The sequence below is a fragment of the Mus musculus genome, chromosome X (genome assembly GCF_000001635.26).
Source record: "Mus musculus strain C57BL/6J chromosome X, GRCm38.p6 C57BL/6J".
Lineage (NCBI taxonomy): Eukaryota > Metazoa > Chordata > Mammalia > Rodentia > Muridae > Mus > Mus musculus.
Genome location: NC_000086.7, coordinates 56,216,679 through 56,227,737, shown reverse-complemented (window position 1 = coordinate 56,227,737; position 11,059 = coordinate 56,216,679). Strand labels below are relative to the sequence as shown.

Sequence of the window (11,059 nt, the reverse complement as noted above, 5' to 3'; positions counted from 1 at the left end):
ACCAAGGTTCACTATCTTTGAAAATTCAGAATAATATTATTCCCCCAGACCATGGAGCCAGCCTTGCATGACTTGTTTTTGACAAATCTTCTAATGGTAGTTACTTCTCCCACTTCATGATGAACTCCTGCATCCAGGTCCTGATAGAGGGCAGAACATTTTCCTTCCTTTCTTTTCCAGAACTGTGCTGCTCATTCTTGTCTCAGTTGACCTAATTCTGCTCCACCCCCATCTCCCATGCAACCACATTTTCTTCCTTCAAGGGCACCACAAAACTATCCTCAATTTATCTTACCCAGAGTGTTTTCTCGGTGTAAATGCAACATTTTTTTCTAATTTGAATTAAAGCCATCATTGCAAATTGTGTAGAAGTGTACTTTTTACACTAATGAATTTTGAGTTCCTAGAAATTAGTAGCACTGTATTTCTAAAGTCAGAAGCTAAGTTTACGGGTGCATTAAACATAGGTGTGGAACTCACATTTGCACGACACCTAGCAGTCCACAGAGCAAGCACAGACACAATTTATGCCATCATCTCAGGTTCATAATATATCTTTAACGGGAAATGTATTTTCTAGGTTTGAGAACAGTTGTTCAAACAATTTCTGCAGCAGGAGAACTGTTTTGGCATGCATAATAAAATCCATTGTCTCTGACATAGGACTATGTCCTAAAAGTATACTTAAAATGTCTTAAATAAAGTTTTCAAGACCAAGGAGCCTCTCTTTCCAATGATGGCTGACTAGGCCATCTTCTGCTACATATGCAGCTAGAGAAACGAGCTCTGGGGATACCGATTAGTTCATGTTGTTGTTCCACCTATATGGTTGTAGACCCCTTCAGCTATTTGGGTACTTTTTCTAGCTCCTCCAATGGGGGCCTGTGTTCCATCCTGTAGATGACTGTGAACATCCACTTCTGTATTTGCCAGGCACTGGCATAGCCTCAGGAGAGACAAGAAGTGGAAGTGAGTGGGTAGGGTAGCAGGGCAGGGGGAGTGTATATGGGATTTTGGGATAGCATTTGAAATGTAAATGAAGAAAATATCTAATAAATTTTTTAAATTAAAAATAAATAAAAGTGAAAAATAACCATTAAAAGTATCTTAAATACTCACTACAGTACTGTTGTTTTGATGGGAAATCCTTGGTAGGGGTACATATTCCTTCATGTAATTTTTATTTCACCTGTAGTCACTGTCTTCCCCTATAGGTGAAAGCTATAAATGAGCTTCCTGCTGTTGGTGAGGCATCAAACCTTGGTAGAAGCCTTTCTATTAGATGTGTCAGCTCAGTAACTGAAGAAGATGTCTATATCAACAAAGACACATTTTTCCCATTATACACGTTTTCTGGAGGTAGGAGTTATAGCCTTAAAAACAGAGCAAGAAATGTAAGTATTAGGCTTGGGTTATAAGTTGTCCAGAGTGTGGGGGAGCATCCTTGTTCAAAGGGCTTTTGCCTTTCCTTCCTGGAGGAAGATATTTAAGTTGAAAGTACTGGGAAAATTACTTTACATTCAGGAACAGTTGGTCAGCATGTGGCAGTGAGGAAGGACCTTGGGAATGCAGTGGGTCCTGACTGTATTAATAATCAACAACTGCCATTTTACGGCTGTTTCAGCATTCAGGCCTTTCAAGGGGGACTTGCTGCTGGTTGAGTATTCCATGAACCCAGACACTTCAAACATCAATATCCACTCTGTGAGCCCCCGTCAACTCTCAGGATATGGATGAGGTAATTGACCTCCATGTTGTCTTGTCATGGATAGGCAGCTGCCTCTCCTTTTTACTGATCCCTTTCTTGAACAGGATTTTCTATACTATGTTTGGCAGTATATCCCTTGCCAGCGTGGACAAACTTGTTCACTGATGAAAAGTAAGTAAGGAGAGAATGATGGGCAGGAGAGAGAGAGAGAGAGAGAGAGAGAGAGAGAGAGAGAGAGAGAGAGAGAGAGAGAGAAAGATTGATTGATTTCTTAGTTGTGTTTTCCTTGATGTTATGCTGTGCTGTGTACAAAAGTTGGAAAATCCTGGGCTTTTTTTGGCTGGGAGACTATTAATAACTGCTTCTATTTCTTTAGGGGATATGGGACTGTTTAGAAGGTCAACTTGACGCTGATTCAACTTTGGTACCTGGTATCTTTCCAGAAATTTGTCCATTTCGTCCAGGTTTTCCAGTTTTGTTGAGTATAGCCTTTTGTAGAAGGATCTGATGGTGTTTTGGATTTCTTCAGGATCTGTTGTTATGTCTCCCTTTTCATTTCTGATTTTGTTGATTAGGATTTTGTCCCTTTGCCCTTTAGTGAGTCTAGCTAAGGGTTTATCTATCTTGTTGATTTTCTCAAAGAACCAACTCCTCGTTTGGTTAATTCTTTGAATAGTTCTTCTTGTTTCCACTTGGTTAATTTTACCCCTGAGTTTGATTATTTCCTGCCGTCTACTCCTCTTGGGTGAATTTGCTTCCTTTTTTTCTAGAGCTTTTAGATGTGTTGTCAAGCTGCTAGTATGTGCTCTCTCCCGTTTCTTTTTGGAGGTACTCAGAGCTATGAGTTTCCCTCTTAGAAATGCTTTCATTGTGTCCCAAAGGTTTGGGTACGTTGTGGCTTCATTTTCATTAAACTCTAAAAAGTCTTTAATTTCTTTCTTTATTCCTTCCTTGACCAAGGTATCATTGAGAAGAGTGTTGTTCAGTTTCCACGTGAATGTTGGCTTTCCATTATTTATGTTGTTATTGAAGATCAGCCTTAGGCCATGGTGGTCTGATAGGATACATGGGACAATTTCAATATTTTTGTATCTGTTGAGGCCTATTTTGTGACCAATTATATGGTCAATTTTGGAGAAGGTCCCGTGAGGTGCTGAGAAGAAGGTATATCCTTTTGTTTTAGGATAAAATATTCTGTAGATATCTGTCAGGTCCATTTGTTTCATAACTTCTGTTAGTTTCACTGTGCCCCTGTTTAGTTTCTGTTTCCACGATCTGTCCATTGATGAAAGTGGTGTGTTGAAGTCTCCCACTATTATTGTGTGAGGTGCAACGTGTGCTTTGAGCTTTACTAAAGTGTCTTTAAGATGCCCCAACTGGTAAGAAGGACACATTCTCCACTATGTTCATAGCAGCCTTATTTATAATAGCCAGAAGCTGGAAGGAACCCAGATGCCCCTCAACAGAGGAATGGATACAGAAAATGTGGTACATCTACACAATGGAGTACTAATCAGCTATTAAAAAGAATGAATTTATGAAATTCCTAGCCAAATGGATGGATCTGCAGGGCATCATCCTGTGTGAGGTAACACATTCACAAAGGAACTCACACAATATGTACTCACTGATAAGTGGATATTAGCCCAAAACCTAGGATATCCAAGATATAAGATACAATTTCCTAAACACATGAAACTCAAGAAAAATGAAGACTGAAGTGTGGGCACTATGCCCCTCCTTAGAAGTGGGAACAAAACACCCTTGGAAGGAGGTACAGAGACAAAGTTTGGAGCTGAGATAAAAAGATGGTCCATGTAGAGACTGCCATATCCGGGGATCCATCCCATAATCAGCTTCCAAATGCTGACACCATTGCATACACTAGCAAGATTATGCTGAAAGGACCCTGATATAGCTGTCTCGTGTCAGAGTATGCCTGGGCCTTGCAAACATAGAAGTGGATGCTCACAGTCGGCTATTGGATGGATCACATGGCCCCCAATGAAGGAGCTAGAGAAAGTACCCAAGAAGCTAAAGGGATCTGCAACCCTATAGGTGGAACAACATTATGAACTAACCAGTACCCCGGAGCTCTTGACTCTAGCTGCATATGTGTCAAAAGATGGACTAGGCGGCCATCACTGGAAAGAGAGGCCCATTGGACACGCAAACTTTATATGCCCCAGTACAAGGGAACGCCAGGGCAAAAAAAGGGGAGTGGGTGGGTAAGGGAGTGGGGGTGGGTGGCTATGGGGGACTTTTGGTATAACATTGGAAATGTAAATGAGCTAAATACCTAATAAAAAATGGAAAAAGAAAAAGAAAAAAAAAGTTGGAAAATCATCTTGGCTGTGAGGAAATTGTGGAGAAAGTTTTAGTGCACTAGGTTTGAGTTACTCAGCCTCTTGATGAAGGCAGGTCAGAACTTGACTAGGACAGCCTGAGAATGAGTTGTAAATTCAGAGATGTAGAGTGTGAGGTCATGATGGGTGATGGTCCTACTGATTGGATCTGGGAGTCTGGGGGTGTGGAGGGCCGTCTGTGGTGGGTAACATGCTTCCCCAAACTTACTGTCATCATTTCTCATCATAGGTCTGTGTTACTGGCATTGATGGAAGACATGGTGTTGTGGAAGCCAGCATCTTTTTCACCCTGGATTCTCTCCATACTCTCCCTGGATATACACCTAGATTGTATGATATTATGAACGCTACTGTGGTAGACAGCATCCAGTCCCACTGTTCTCAAAGAGTGGTTTCTATGACTCCAGTGGATATGTTGTATTAACCCATACTTTTGAATCATTTTAACATTACTTCTGCATTCTAATGTCTGGTTAAATAACATAGTATGAGTAAGCAACATAAATGTGTTTGAAGTCAAGAATGTATAATTTGAGCACTCTCTTTGTTTTGTTGGTGGTGGTGGTGATGGTAATATCTCTTTATTTTTGGAAGATGACCTGTCAGTTCAAAAATGTGCCCAGGTGGGTCTTGACTATAGAGCAAACACCGCATGCCCAGGTCAAGTTCACCATTGTCCATATGCAAGAATGTATTCTCTGCTGCCAGGGGAACCTCTTTTCTATGCTAACATGTCACTTCCATAGAAAGGAGTGTTGAGGTGTGTGTTTCTCCATCAGCCAGCAGTTAGGTTATTTCTTGGTAAATATCAGGAGCATATTTCTAAAGACATTAGTAAGTAAATTCATTGAGCAGTAGTATTCCTTTGCTATAACTTCAACATTAGGGATTAAGTTGCTCAACATCCTATTAGGAACTCATTTACTCATTTAGATGAGAATGTTAGCTAGTGTTAAAATATGTTCTGTGACTGAGTTTTTGAGATAAGCGTAGCTTTTTTTTTTTTGTAGACATGAATCTGTTGGAAACATTCCAGCTTGCTGCTTGAAGTTCAGACAGGTTTTCCTATGGTAAAGGGCACTTGGATGTCTCACATTCATACTCCATTCAATTTCTTGCTTCTCTTTGATGAAATATAAATGTTTCCCTGGATCAGCTGCATTTGAGAGCTTAAATATCACTGTTAAGTTGTTTTGTCCTCAACCCATGTGTATTGTCTATAATTTGAGCCTATTTCCTGGTAAACAGGAAACAGTAGACTTCTTAAATCTATTACCCCTGTCCACCAACCAGTTGTGCCTGCTCTGCCTGATAATGATTGGAGACTATATTAAAGATTGGTCTTAATGAGTTTGAACTTTGGCTTACTGATCATTTCCACAGAATTTTTTGATGTTGTTTTTGAGACAGGGTTTCTCTGTATACCTCTGGCTGTTCTGGAACTCACTTTGTAGACCAGGCTGGCCTCGAACTCAGAAATCTACCTGCCCTTGACTCCTGAATGCTGGGATTAAAGGCATGTGCCACCTAGCCCTGTTTTCACAGATTCTTGTCATATTAAAATTAATCTGATAGTGTGACAGTTGTGCTTGCATGCACATATACACACCACATGTCATAGTGCTCATGTGCAGTTCCAAGGAAAACCTGTGAGAATCTGCTCTCCCAAACTGTGTGAGTCCCAGCAACTGAATTTAGGTCATCAGGCCTGATCAAAAGTATCTGTAAAAACAATTTCAACTTTACTTTGTGTCTACGTAGACACTTCCCAGCCTCCCAACCCCCAGTAGCTACATCTGCCTTAGCAAAGTTTTGGGGATTGTCTGTGACTCTGACCCTGGCTCAGATGTGTTAACCATACTAATTGATGTTTGTGCAAGTTTAAACACAAAACTGAAATAATTAAGAGGAAATGTAAATTAAAAATAGTTGCCATGTAGTATCTGGAACGTTTGCAAGGAAACAGATGTTAAAAGGCTGCCTTAAATTTGTTGCTGACATGTTCCCTAAAACACTGAACTATTGCGGCTTTTTTCTTTAAAAACATGATATCTATGAACTTGGGCACTAAGAGATATTTTAGAGGTATTAGCCCACTTTGGACCATTAATAAAAGGAATCATACTTTTGCTTGGTTTAATCAGCATGATTATCAAAACTGATTTTTTTTTTTTAAATTTTTTTTCTTCATTTGATGCTCCTAGCAAGATTCCTCATGGTCCACGGACGGAGCCTTACTCCATGGCATTACTTCTCCTTCAGGAAGGGGTGGCAGAGATGCTGCTCCCTGAAAATGCTCCAGGATCCCTACTCCTCTCATGTTTTCCCAGAAAACAAAACATCTTGAGTCCTTCTAACAGTCCTAGGAGGCAAGTCTGTATACAGAATCCTGTTCTGGTTCTGACTTGAGTTCTGGTTAAAGATTATCATGCCTGTTTGTTTTCAGGTCCTTCAAATTGGGAAGAAAAACATCTGAGGAGAAGCTTTTCACTAGCCCTATTGCACTTAGTAGGGTCACCAATAGTGTGGATATGGTTTTCCAGTTGGGCTTCTCAGGGCATATCCGGTTTTGCCCTGAAAGAATGGCTGGCCAACTGTGTGTGAGAGTGACTGAATGCAAGCAGAGCAAGTCTGGCCTAAGGAATTAATTAGATTTCTTGATTTTAATCACACTGCTGTTTCTGTTTTGTTTCTATTTTACACAGACCCTTATTTTGGTGGTGGTACCTAGGAAAGGGGAACTGGGATGCAATCTGCACTCCCTTGATTGAGATTCTGTCAATTTCTCCAGATTCTGCCACTAGATGGTACCACCATTGTTTAAAGTTTGTTTTTACTTTTTTTCTACAACAAAGCAAGTCTCTTTTACTTGCCAGGACTGGGAATTTCTAGTACCCACATATGTACAAACACACACATACAGACAAACACACACACACACACACATGCACACAGGCACAAACACACATATACACATACTTGCTCTAACAACCGGGAAGCCAGGGCAGGTCTTACCTGGGGTAATATCTTTATTGTTAGTGCTTCTGGGTTTGCTCATATTAATCTTTAACTACTTTAAGTCACATAGATTCCTCCTAACATGGTGACCAGCAACTTTAAATTCTTACAACATAAGGGTCCATGATTCTCCGAAGAATGACACCAGGACTCAAATAGTATATAAAAACAGTGTTTTATTCTGCAGAAGTCCAACATGCTGGGGTCTCATATTATCAAGATAGACCCAGAATTGAGCTCTCTCACCCAATTTAAAGTACATTAAGGGAATCCAGGAATAGGGCTTTGTCTTATTTTATCTCTAGGCATTCCAGAACCATTACTGGGGTGTGGTGGCTGGAAACTGTTACTGAGGAATCCCATGGTGGGTGGACTTTGTTTTAGTCTATCCCTAAGGTGAGAAGGGCAGGCTGGAAACTGCGAACCCATTGTCCTTGCTTCAGGACAGGTGGTGGGGCAGTTTCTAATGGCAGGGAAGTTTCTGACTATCTTTCTGAAGTCTGGGTTCTTAGGCCTAATCTCATGAACTGCCAATTTGAAGCCTGTCAAATCAAGGAGTCAGCCTGTCTCATCAACCCCTGTGATGTAAGCTAAAGAAATTCTCCTGAAGGGGTTGGGCAAGAATATGGGATGCATTTTCAAAATGAAGGCTGTGCACTTACTGTGAGACTGGCTGACCCTCCTCTGAAGTGGGATGGCCATTTTGCAGGAACTAGATAAATGTTTACAATAGAGATTAGCAGCACTGCCTAGGATCAGCCCAGTGACAGGCAAGAATTTCACACTTTAGTGTTAATAGCACCAGGGGGTTTTTACTCTTAGCAGGCCTCAAGAATAATGTAGTGTCATGGATCCCTAAATTCCTAGGCCTTGCTAAATCTTTATCTTGTCTGGAGAATCTCCATTTATCAGGAGAGTATATCAACTTGCTCTTGGCATGGTATGTAGCCTGTACTAAAGATTTCTATCTCAGTGAGATTCCCAGGCTCTTTCTGCAGACCAATTGAGCTAATGGCTCTGTTTTATTGTAATGCATAATTAGTTACTGAATAGGTTAAACTCCTTGCTGTTATCTGGGATCTTGGAACACTGGGGGAGGCTTTAGCTATGTCAAAATTCAATCTTAAAAGGCACTTATAATAGGGTAACACTAAATAGAGAGCACGTGGATCCATACACTAGACTAACAAGGGAGTGGAAAATTAATGTATGGGTTAGAGAGATTAAAGAGAGTGCCAGACTGCAGGAAGAGAGCTTCCTTGAAACTCTTTTTGCTTCATGAGCAGCTTTTAAGCTTCTCGGCTTGTCAAACTGACTCAACTAGAGTGTGTGGCAAGAACCCTCTGTCCCATCCCATCCCACTCTTACCCCCATTCTAAATTCTTTCACTGGTATTTATCTATACCCCTTGTTTCCAATCTCCCATCCCTCCCATGATTATCAATACCCCTCCTGGAGATATTAACAACAGTTTTACCCAACTTCTTTTATTCCCTTCACTGCCCTTGGCTTCTTGCTTAAGAGCCCGTCATTCTCTGGACCTGACTCAGGTTCAAGCCTGTGTTTTTCCACATTGTCACTACCCACTACTTCCTTGGAAGTGCAGTGACTTAGACTATGGTGCTGCCCTTCCCTGATCTATGGTCCTTTTTCTACTTGTGATCTGTCTAACTGTTATACCCCTTTTTCTGATAAGCCCAGAACACCAAGCCTGCTCCTGTCACCTGTCCCCCGTCCTCACTCTTCCACCTGGGATGGTTCCCAGAATCTATTTTCGGTTACTTTACTTCAGAGGAAAGGGCTCACATTGAAGCAGAGCCATGGAAGGTTTTTTCTGGCCTCATCAATTGGTATGGATGCTGAAAATCTACTTGCTTTTAAGGCAAATTTCCCATCTAAACACCCTGATTGTCACCCCAATATGTATACTGGTTCACAGGCCCTGGGCATTTTCTACTGGTACATTATGACTGGAATTCATGGTGCAGCTTGAAAACTCACAATTTTTCCCAAGACTACTATGGTTCTTCAGAGCCCATAAGAGTTTCCAGGGGCACATATCAAGGAGTTACACGAAGCTTTCCAAATTATACCCTTTCGACCCACTGGATCCAGAAAATGCAGGACATTCACTTTGGCTTTTATCCACAATCTTTCCTGGATATATGTGGAAAAGCTCAAAAAGCTAGAAGATTTTGCAGGGATGAATAGCCCCCAGCTCATCAAATGTCCCAGAATTTTGTTTCTGTTTTTTTTTTCCCCAGTAACCAAGACACTGAAAACAAAAACAAACTGTCTCTCAGAGAGGTCTGCCTTACTTCTTTGCCTGCATTCCTACTGTTGTCTCCTGACCATCTTTTGATGCTTTCTGTCCTATTATGGAGTCCTGGTCTCATCACTCACACATCTAAAGCACCTAAACTTCCTCTGTCCATCTTACTTTCTGCTCAGTGACAGAACAGGAGTGGTACTTGCACTAAGTCACCAGAAATCCATTTTTGACCTGGATTGTCTCTGAGTTTCTAGATGGAAGCTGGGACTGAAGCTAGTCTTATTAGACTTCAACCCTGTCAGCCAGATGTAGTTGTCAGGGGTGGAGTCAGGTTGAGTTATCAACACTCTAAATGTACCAGTGTTTCCCTAATCCTATACACAACAAGAGCAGGGACTGTGTCAGTACCCACAGCCATATGCTTGGAGCCTGGAATTGTGAGCTTTGGGCTTCAGCACGTGGAACAAACCATTGCATATATTTGATTACAGTCTACACATTACTTCTGCTGTGTGCCCACAGAATCTTACCCCTAGAACAACATTCCAGGAAATTCTTGAGAAAGTGGAATGTTGTATATCACTATCCTACAAACAGAACATTTGCCATTTTCATAAGGCCAGTTGTACCAACTTAAGAACAAAACATTGATGCTGGGTTTGTGACTGTACATTCACTCCTTCATAGGAGAGGGCAGGGAGATTTGTTGGGCCTTCACCACTCCTCTTAGCTACAGAGTGGTTTGAGTATATAGGTTGGGGTATACTATGTAAAGGGGACTCCATCTATGAATTTGTAGGGAAGCCATTATCTATACTGGGTGAAGACTTTCTAGTGTGACTTTTTTTTGGGGTCACCAACATTTCTCTCAGTAATGCCTCATTCATGTTCCATAAGTCTAAATCAGTTCAGTTTCCCCCAGGGGGAATTGGACCTTTGAAGTGGGGTTAGACACTGCCTAGTCCCCCACTGCCTTATCTTTTGTGACTTGTGATTGATAAGAAATGTATTTATTCTAAAGCCAAAACCTACATTTTTTTGAGACAAGGTTTCACTGTATAGCTTTATATGTCCAGGAACATACTACTATGAATTATGATGTAAACATCTGTGTTTCCCAATGGTCTTAGGTGACTGCTGCTCTATAGACTAGGGTGGCCATGAACTCAGAGATCCACTGGCCTCTGCCTCCCAAGTGCTGGGATTAAAGGCACCTGCTACCATACCGTGCCTCTAAACCTATATCTTTACTCATAAAAGTTAATTAACATTGCAAAAAATCACTACCACAGATTAACAGCTGTTTATTTAGAACTCAACAGGAATAGGGGTGCCACACTTTAAATGTTACTGATTACTGATAATAAACTACAGTGAAACTGGAAAGGCATGTGTCTGAGGTAACATGAATTACATCAGCTCGGCTTCACGATTTCCTCAAGACTCATCAGAAGAATTTTTATAGTTAAAGAAAACAGAGTATTTTGGTGCCTCTTCTCTTCCATGTTGTGAGAAATCAATATTTAACCATCTGTCAATTTTCTTTCCAGGAAAACCATTTGCTTTTTAAACTCACTGTGAATACTAGAAAGTACACTGCTATTGTCTTTGTCCAAGTTCTCCATACCCTAAATCACAAAAGAATGGTTTAATTAAAAAACTTTTTACCACAGGTTCTAAAGTTTAAAATCAATT

General features: G+C 40.8%; 1 long non-coding RNA gene across 1 annotated transcript; it reads left to right on the top strand.

The window, feature by feature from the left end:
- Positions 1 to 1,221: 1,221 nt before the first annotated feature.
- Positions 1,222 to 4,588, top strand: Gm35893. The gene is made up of 3 exons (XR_386933.2): positions 1,222 to 1,359; positions 1,625 to 1,738; positions 4,304 to 4,588. It is a non-coding gene; the product is annotated as a predicted gene, 35893 (long non-coding RNA).
- Positions 4,589 to 11,059: the final 6,471 nt, after the last annotated feature.